Source organism: Phoxinus phoxinus (genome assembly GCF_949152265.1).
Source record: "Phoxinus phoxinus genome assembly, chromosome: 8".
NCBI lineage: Eukaryota > Metazoa > Chordata > Actinopteri > Cypriniformes > Leuciscidae > Phoxinus > Phoxinus phoxinus.
In genome coordinates this window covers 37,481,272-37,491,250 of record NC_136883.1, presented here as the reverse complement: position 1 = coordinate 37,491,250, position 9,979 = coordinate 37,481,272, and the positions used below count along the sequence as shown (strand labels likewise).

General features: G+C 37.5%; 1 protein-coding gene across 5 annotated transcripts in view; it reads right to left on the bottom strand.

Annotated features, from left to right (window-relative positions):
* celf6 (CUGBP Elav-like family member 6) overlaps positions 1 to 9,979 on the bottom strand; it is a 123,239-nt gene that overhangs the window by 75,258 nt on the left and 38,002 nt on the right. The window lies entirely within an intron of this gene.

Sequence of the window (9,979 nt, the reverse complement as noted above, 5' to 3'; positions counted from 1 at the left end):
TAATGAGAGATTGTCTTCTCTTCCCCGTGAGCCGGATGATTATAATCTCTACACAGGAACGACGGCACTGATAAAACACCCACAAACACTCGATCTCGCAGCATCCAAACACACACACACATTAGCGAGCGTCTCCTGTCTCAATGCAGACGCCGTGACGAATAATCTGTGTGTGTCGCGTTGGTCCCCGAGCTTTCTGAAGCGTGCCAGGTGCATTATGGTTACGGATGAGGCCCAAACACAGAGCAGCGAGAATAAATCTGAAATAGATGAGGGGACATATTTTAGCGTGACACCTCATGTGAGTTTATGGAGCACGACTGACAGACAGAGACGGTCCCAGATGCACACCTTAATGTCTCATTCTCTCAAAGACAGGCCAGAAACATGATCGAGCGCTATTCAGGGCGCGCGGTCTCATCGAGCGGGAACATCCGACGAGAGACGCCTCCAAGCTGCCGGCGACAAATGGATGCAATGCCTCATATTAGACACTTCATTATATACATACACACACATATACACACACACACACACACACAATATATATATATATACACATACACTACCGTTCAAAAGTTTGGGATTGGTAAGACTTTTTATGTTTCATTATATACATACACACACACACACACGCACACCACACACAAACACACACACACGTTCAAAAGTTTGGGATTGGTAAGATTTTTTACGTTTCAAAAGAAGTCACTTCTGCTCACCAATGCTGCATTCATTTGATTAAAAATACAAAAAAATACAGTAATATTGTGAAATATTATTACAATGTAAATCATCAGTTTTCTATGTGAATATACAGTAAGTTGTAATTTATTCCTGTAATCAAATCTGTATTTTCATCATCATTACTCCAGTCTTCAGTGTCACATGATCCTTCAGAAATCAGTATAATATGATGATCTGATGCTCAAGAAACATTTATGAATATTATTAGTGTTGAAAACAGTTTTTCTTCAGGATCCTTTGATGAATAGAACGTTTAAAAGAAAAGCATTTATTTGAAATATAATCTTTTGTAACATTATAAATGTCTTTACTGTCACTTTTTATCAATTTAATTCATCCTTGATGAATAAAAGTATGTGTTTGTGTGTTTTAAATTGTAATAATATTTCACAATATTACTCTTTTCTTTTTGTATTATTATTATTATCAATGTTGAAAACAGTTGTGGACAATTTTTTCAGGATTCTTTGATGAATAGAAAGTTCATTTATTTGAGCAGAAGTATTACTTTTAAAAACATAAAAAATCTTACCGATCCCAATCTTTTGAACGGCAGTGTATATCTGTGTGTGTGTGTGTGTGTGTGTGTGTGTGTGTATACTGTGATTACCACATTCAAAATCATTATACTGTAAAACCCTTTCAATATTAATATTCGGATAGTGAACATAAAAAACATGGTTTTCAAAATCAAGGGACCATGAAGAGGATCTTATTGTGATCTGAGTAATGGTTTGTGTTTCCAGATCCACTGAGAGGTCATCCGTTCTGAGAGAACATGCAAAACACCGATGAAATTACACGGCTGCTCGTTCGGTCGCGCTCTTATTAGCGCGCGGGTGCTAATGCTCGCTGTTTGCACTGGCGGATCTACTCCAGTTCACGCTAATTAGCCGTGGAGGCTAAAAATAAACAGTACGTCTACGCAGAAGCGTGAAAGCACATGCAAATCTGTTAGCGTGCGGCGGTAATGACACGGATTAACTCGAGGCGCAGTTGTGTTGAACACAGAGGAAGATGCACTGGGTTAAAGATGCTAAACACCGAGGAGAGAAGCTACAGAATGAGATGCGAGTCTGTCCTGGAAGCGTGACACTGGCAAGAGGATGAGGAAGAAGAAGAAGACCACGTCATGATGCTCCGGGCTAAGATAAATTATATTTAAATATAATAGAAAACGAAATAAATAAGATTTTATTATTTTTATTATACAGAATATTTAAAATTATTTTCTTCCAGTTAGAAAAGTGTGTGTTAAGTAGCCTACACATGCTCCATTTTAATGTTTTACAGTCTTCAAAAGGAATATCATCAATTAAAATATGGGCCTTAATTAAAAAAGCCCCTATTCTGCTATTTTAAATGATACTAATTTTTCTAAAAAGGGTTTACTCGCATCCAAGGTCAAAAAACACTTTAATCTTCTCATAATATCCGTTGCACATCCGAAACGCTTCCATCAAAGATTCAGTCTCTCTAAGCCCCGCCTCTCTGAGAGCTGCTCTGCTGTGATTGGTCAGAAAGCAAACGCTCATTATCATATCTGAATCTCAGCTCTTGATCACAGTGACACGAACAGTAACGATGGCGTGGGTTTTACCGTCTCGATCTCAGAGAACAGCGTCTTCTCCACATGAACAACACGAACCCAACTCTTCCAGTCTCAGATACACTACAGTGTTTGAGGGCGGAGCTAAGAGACGCCAATCAGCCAATCAACACCACAGGCTGGCATTATGCTAATTAGTAACACACTTATGTAGGAAGTGAGGCTGGAATTACTCAGATCGATTCTTTCTTTTAAGAGACAAAAACTACATTAATTTGCACTTTGATCTGTAAAACTTTGCAGACCTTTACATTCACACACAGCTTTAATACACACTTCATGAAAGGGAATATCCGAAAAAAAGCATAACAGAGGCATTTAAAAATAAACTTTAGGCCTAAACATTGCTTTAAAGGACAAACACTAAAGACTGCCCTCTGAGTCAGCAGATCCTCCATCACACAGCCAGCGCAAGAATAACACGAGTATATTTACACATCAGGAAAGCTTTTACACTGGCACTTTCTGCCCGAGACTGCGGAGGACAGATATAGTCCGAGTGAGAAAGACGTGAGTCACTGAAGCCTGAGGACTCGTGTTCAGGCCCGATCACGATCAACACACACCACCACCGAACGAACCAGGAAACACACACACAAATACTACAGCGCTTGTGAAGTCCTGCACTCCAGTCACGGTCAGCGCTAGAAACTCAATCTCCGGCTCACACTCATCACAAAATCCAAGGAAAGACATTATAAAGTCTTACAAAGAAAGTTTAGAAACCATTAACAGCGGTTACAATGCAACATTATCTTTAATGATGAATAAGAACATATTCCCCCATAAATTCTTAAATATAAAAATATACATAAACCTGTAAATTGTCACTGATTTTTGAGCATGCATCTAAATGTATATGGTAATCCATGACCTAAAGTTATTTTTTTTTCAAACAGACATTCATTATTGCAGAAGTGAAAGTACTTAAAAATTTAAGTTATAGAAGTGTAAGTTCTATAAAAAAAAAAAATATATATATATATATATATATATGTATAGGAGATTGCGCTTTTGCTGTAGAAGTTCCTAAACTTTGGAACAGTTTGCATAAACATATTAGAGACGCCTGCCGCTATACAGGATTTTAAAGGATCAAAAATCAAAACATCTGTTTATAATAGCTTTTAATCAGCCACAATTTTATTACATGTGATGCTTTTTTCCCGTTCTTTTTTGCTAATGTTGCTATTGTTGCTATTGCTATTATACTTAAATATATTGTTATTATACAAAACATATATATTTTGCCTATGTGATGCTTTTTCCCCTAGGGCTGTGCGATATTGACACAAAATTATATCTCGATATTTTCTGGGCTTTTCTCGATAACGATTATTAGACGATATTTTGCTGAGTTTATTGTGCTGGTACTTTGGCAGGTTTAGGACTGTCGTGGACAGCCGGCTCCCTAAAGTTTTGGATATTCCTCATACTCTGTGTGGTGGTCAGTTCACAGCAGTGACAGAATTTTTTTTCTTCCAATGTTTCAATTGATTTTTACCTAATATGGGCATTTTTACCTTTAAAAAGTTTTTTTTTTTCAATCTAATTATATGCATGCATCATATTTTGTGTCTATATTGTGCTATATAAATAAAGTCGCTATTGTTATTGTACAAAAAATATATATTTTACAAAATAATTTGGACTTCAATCAAAGACATATGTCTAAGCAAGTTGTGTTCCAAATTTGAAGTTGATATCACAAAAATTTAGCCTATAAAGTACCGTTACCTAATTTATGATGATTACTAAAATATGCGATAGGAAAAAAGGCAATGAAAAGGCTATAATAGTATGTGTTCATCAATTAAATAAAGAAAATCATTTGATTACAGGAAAAATAACCATTGGGAATGAGAATTACAAAAACTTTATGAGGGGAAAATGTCTTCTAAAAAGACACGTAACTCATAACTAGATTGATATTCTATATATTGATATGTAATATATCAAATAAGAACATTAGTTAATGTTTCGCGCATTAAATATGTGAAGAATTTTGATCAGTTTTGGTGCAGAATTGGAGGGCGGAGCTTAACTGTCATGTATATAGTATTTAAAAAATATTCGAGATCCTAAAACTGACTTCACTCTCTAAATGCAAATGATAATTCCATGTAATTATGCATAAAAACAGCCTCTTTATTTTGATTTTGGTGTGCAATGTGACCCAGACAGGTGTTTTTCTGCACGAGTTTCTTAACTCAAACTCAAACTGTCTCTCAGGAAGTTTCCTTCTCCTGGAGGGTAAATGAATGGCCTTTCCTTCATTCTGTAATTTCCAACATCACAGGTGCCCTCTGGCTCCAGAATGACGAAGCAATGGCATTTCTGAAGGCTAAAGTGACAGGCGGTCTGGGGCTGGGAGATATCGCTGTTCACACACTCCTAAATGTGAGTGAGAGTCTTAGTTTGAGACAGACTGGAGAGTGCAGGTTTACAGGGAGTTTACATCGGTATCACGAACCAGATCTCACGGCTTTCACTGTCAACACGACGAACACGCACACTCTCAATGACGTCACACACCTGTTCATGAAAAACGAACGCAGATAAAAATAAACAGAAACTAAAGCATTGAGTAGAACATTGAATCTTATAGTGAAGGGGCGGTGCTGTTTAATCAGGGCGGGGTTATAGTGAAGGGGCGGGGCTGTTTTATCAGGGCGGGGTTATAGTGAAGGGGCGGGGCTTTTTTATCAGGTGGGGTTATATTGAAGGGGCGGGGCTATTTAATCAGGGTGGGGTTATAGTGAAGGGGCGGGGCTGTTTTATCAGGGCGGGGTTATAGTGAAGGGGCGGGGCTTTTTTATCGGGGTGGGGTTATATTGAAGGGTCGGGGTTATAGTGAAGGGGCGGGGCTTTTTTATCGGGTGGGGTTATATTGAAGGGGCGGGGCTGTTTAATCAGGGCGGGGTTATAGTGAAGGGGCGGGACTGTTTTATCGGGGTGGGGTTATAGTGAAGGGGCGGGGCTGTTTAATCATGGAGGGGATATAGTGAAGGGGCGGGGCTGTTTTATCGGGGCGGGGTGGGGCGGGGCTATAGTGAAGGGGCGGGGCTGTTTTATCGGGGCGGGGCTATAGTGAAGGGTCTGGGCTGTTTTATCAGGGCGGGGTTATAGTGAAGGGGCGGGGCTGTTTTATCGGGGTTGTACGTCAGAACGTAGGCTCACTATTGGCCAGAAAAACCGTCAAAATAAAAGTTGTTTAACTTTGAAAAAATGAACAGAAATAATTATATTAGTCTACTGTACAATAGATTTAGCCACGTCTCAATGTATTAAAAATACTACTAATTATAATGATGTGTGCATAGAAGGTTGCTTATTTTTAAACAATATTTCTCAATATTTGCATTTTACAGCATGTAGCCTTCAATGCTTATATGTATTATTTACTTATGATTACCGTCATAAATAATAAAGTAATTTAATTGAATTTAATATTTTCTTTCAAATAGTTAAATAAAATAGAAAAATAGTTCCAACAGATTTTGCTGTGGTACCGAAATTGGTACCGAGAACCGTAACATTTTAATGGTCTCGGTACCGAGACATCCCTAATCCATACAGTATTAGTTTTCCTTAATACCGTCTCAATAAATGTTTAAATAAATTAATTATTTTTACTTCGCACCGCAACAATTACGTCTTTATCCCCTCACTGCCTTTCGATTACTACAGGTTTACAAATCTAGCGAAATGCTTGCACAAAAATAATGTTCCAAATGCTTGTTAATCTCACAGTCTTTTCAGTGTTTCCCGTTAAAAGTTCTGAAATGGAATATGTAACATTCATGACATTTTTTAAATGTCTTTCTACAAGCAAGCACCTGTTTCTCAAAGGTCCCGTCTGGTTTACTGGCGCTCTTACAGCGCCGCACAAATCAGTTCTGGTTACATTCATGATACGTTAAGTTTTCATAATTGTAATCGATGTCTCTCAGGTCAACAGCTGCAGTGTTATCAGACACAAACACACGTAGCGCTCGCTCGCCGGCTTAATTGAAAACGGACTACGGGAAGATGGAGTCTGGGGATTTTAACGGACACAGTCATTTTCCTATCGCTCACACGTCGTTCAGTGGAGAGGTGACAAGCAATTTCGCCCGTTCACCTGTCGAGAGGCGTCACGCAGCAGTGATCCCGGGGTGAGGATGGAGAATATGAATCCAGGAGAGAAAATGAATCCATCCTGGACTTTATCTGGAGTGTCGGCAGCTGAAATGAGCCACTCGTCTGACGCGGTGTAATGATGATTTCTCTATATGCTCAGAGACTTTAATGGGCCGCTGTACGCTCACTCCAGCTCCTTATGGAAAAGCAAACTGATAAATCACAGATATAATAATAATAATAATAAACATAGCAATTAGGCGGCCATAGAGGCAGAATTATGAGCTAAAAATAAGGGCAGCGAACATCAGAACAACTTCAAAAATGAGTAAAGACATTTGGAGATGATTTAAAGATATAGCCATTTTTGATGTTGTGTTTGAGCATTTGATTCATGATTTGAGCATTGAATTATATATTTAATTATGACAGGTTTTTACTGGGTTGATAATGAAAATTAAACACAAATGAGTTTTAATTAGATTTTTGATACAGTTCATGCTTTTCCCCGAATGGGGAAATAAAATTGCATTTGGTTTATCATCTGAGCAGCCATATTGAGAGTTTGATTTATTATTTAATAATTTGAGCATTTGATTTAACATTTAAGACTGATTTATTATTTGATACTTTTAAGCATTTTTGTATTTTAATTTTAATTTAGTTAGGAAACAACTTCCATACTAAATGATTGTAAGCACATAAATACAATCACTTTTGACCAATAAGTGGCGCTGACACCACATTGATCTGGTGTGCTCAGTGTTGGGTGACAATTACACACATAAAGATTGATGTCAATATGTCAAATCTTTCCAGAGATACAGACACAAAATCCATACATCTTTGTCGGCATGGGCTGAAGATGGTCTGACTTGAATTTGGTAAAAATCAGACAAATTGTCTAAGGAGTTTGAAAAAAATATGTTTTTTTTAAAGAAAATAATTATGGAGGGAAGGAAGTTTGGCCGACTATGGCAAAATTGATATCTATGTACTCGGCATGACCCAATGAAATGTATTAAGACCAGTTTCATAACAATACACATGCTGCACCAAAACTAAAGAGGCCAGTCTCATGATTTTTGGTCAAACTGTTCAGACGTTATAAGCAAAAATACAAATTTTTCATTTCTTGTGTCCACTAGGTGGCACTGTGCCGAAACTGTGCGTTCACCATCAGGTCTTGGTTGTCATTACACACACCAATTTTGGTCCGAATACGCTAAAGCATTGCAGAGATATAGCCTCATGTCCATTTTAACGTGATGTATGTCAAATTTGTTTGCGCTTTAATTGAGAATGGTTTGACGAATTTATTTTAATCTCTTGACTTTTAAAGTTTTTTTTGTCGGCACTGCCTGAGGATGACCTGATTACATTTTTGTGAATATCGAAGCAACAGTATAAGAGTTCGAAAAAGTAGGTTTTTAAAGAAAATCAAAATGGCGGAGAGGAAGATGGAAAAAATTGGTATCCATATTCTCAGCATGAGAATTTTTTTTTTTAAATGGCGGAAAAATTTACATGGAAAATAGGGGGCAATTGAATCATTTTGAGCCAAGGAATCAGGATTTTTTTACGGTTCAAAAGTTATTAACATAAATGTAAGTGAAACTTTTGAACAGTTGGTGGCGCTAGAGGGGTTGAGTTAGAGACTCCTATCTGTGTGCCAAATTTCACAACTTTCACAAAAATAAAGTACTTTAAATAAAATAAATGACAAATAGACAGTGTTTAATGTTCTTTTCTATGTTCTTCACTCCATTGGGACGTTCAGGAAGAATTTCAACTTTAAAAAGAGTTAAAAATGTTAAAGTCGTACTTACATGCATATTAGCAAAAAAGTCTATGCCAAATAAAAGTTGTCAACCGTTACAGAAAACAGGAAGAATAGAGTCTCACAGAAAGCTTATTCTTAAGTTCAACTGCGGGAAATAAAAAAGTGTGAGTGAAAGAGAAAAGGAAACAGCCAATTAGCAGAAAGCCAGCAGGTGTTCGTTTGCTCCATCGCCCGGCAGGAGGGACGGGCACGCCGGCTTCTTAAAGAGCACAGTTACTATGGCAACAGCCTGGCACAGTCCATCTCCAGGGAAACGAAAATGTCACAGCTCAAAGGGGGGGAGAGAGAGAGAGAGAGAGAGAGAGAGAGAGAGAGAGAGAGAGAGAGAGAGAGAGAGAGAGAGAGAGAGAGAGAGAGAGAGAGAGAGAGAGAGAGATCACAGGTAGAGGAACGCTACAGATCGATGTCTGAGACGTCTGTTACTTTATCTCTCTATCTATCTCTCTATCTATCTCTCTATCTATCTCTCTATCTATCTCTCTATCTATCTCTCTATCCATCCATCCATCCATCCATCTCTCTATCTATATCTCTATCCATCCATCCATCCATCCATCCATCCATCCATCCATCCATCCATCCATCTCTCTCTCTATCTCTCTATCTATATCTCTATCCATCCATCCATCCATCTATCTCTCTATCAATCTCTCTCTCTCTCTCTCTCTATCTATCTCTCTCTCTATCACTCTATCCATCTATCTCTCTATCAATCTCTCTATCTCTCTCTCTATCCATCTCTCTATCTATCTGTCTCTCTCTATCTCTATCTCTATCCATCCATATAGGGTTGGGTATCGTTTTTATTGATTAAAACGAATTTTATTCCGATTCCTATTCTGCTTATTGATTCCGATTCTTATCAATTCCTAATTTCGATTCCAATAAGAAAAAAAAAATCTTGGATATCATTCACATTTAGTCTTATTGCAGAAGATGAATCTGAATATCAACAGAAATCAACAGGCTAAATAACACTTACACGAGGAGCGTTTGCCTGTGGTTTAAAAACACCATAGAAGAACAACTAGCCGAACTAATATACATTTCAAGCATTATTAAAGACAAGTGAACACTCAGTAATTAAAAAAGAACAAAAAAAATTGATACAACTGAAATAAAGTGTTTTACAATTTTCAGGTACAGAAACTGTAATCAAATGTAAAATAAAACTGCACTTTGTAAATAAAATATACATTACAAATATAGTTACAAAAGTTATTCAGAGAAGAACAGGTCAGGTGACACGGCTGCTAGTCACTTTTGAAAGACGCGCTAGCTGAGAGGAGTTTCGTCACTAAACTAAAAGTGATCGATAATGGATCATTTCAATGAACTCGATGAACCCATGATATCTAAAAGCTGAAACTGTCTCACACACCCTTCCTAAAGCGGCCCGTTACAGTGGTGAGGGAACCTGTGCCGTCTGTCAGCCGAGGAGATTAACATCACAAACATTACCCGAGTGTTTTATTATATATCATAGCAATTACTTTGGTTTTGTTTAACTCTGAAACATGAAATGTGGAGTTATCTGCTTTTGCTAAATAACAAACTTTTAATATATATAAAAAAACACTTTCAATGAACTTTAGTTTTGTAAGTTACCTGTATTTTGTTTTTAGTTATTATTACTTAATCAAAACAACCCAGCTGCA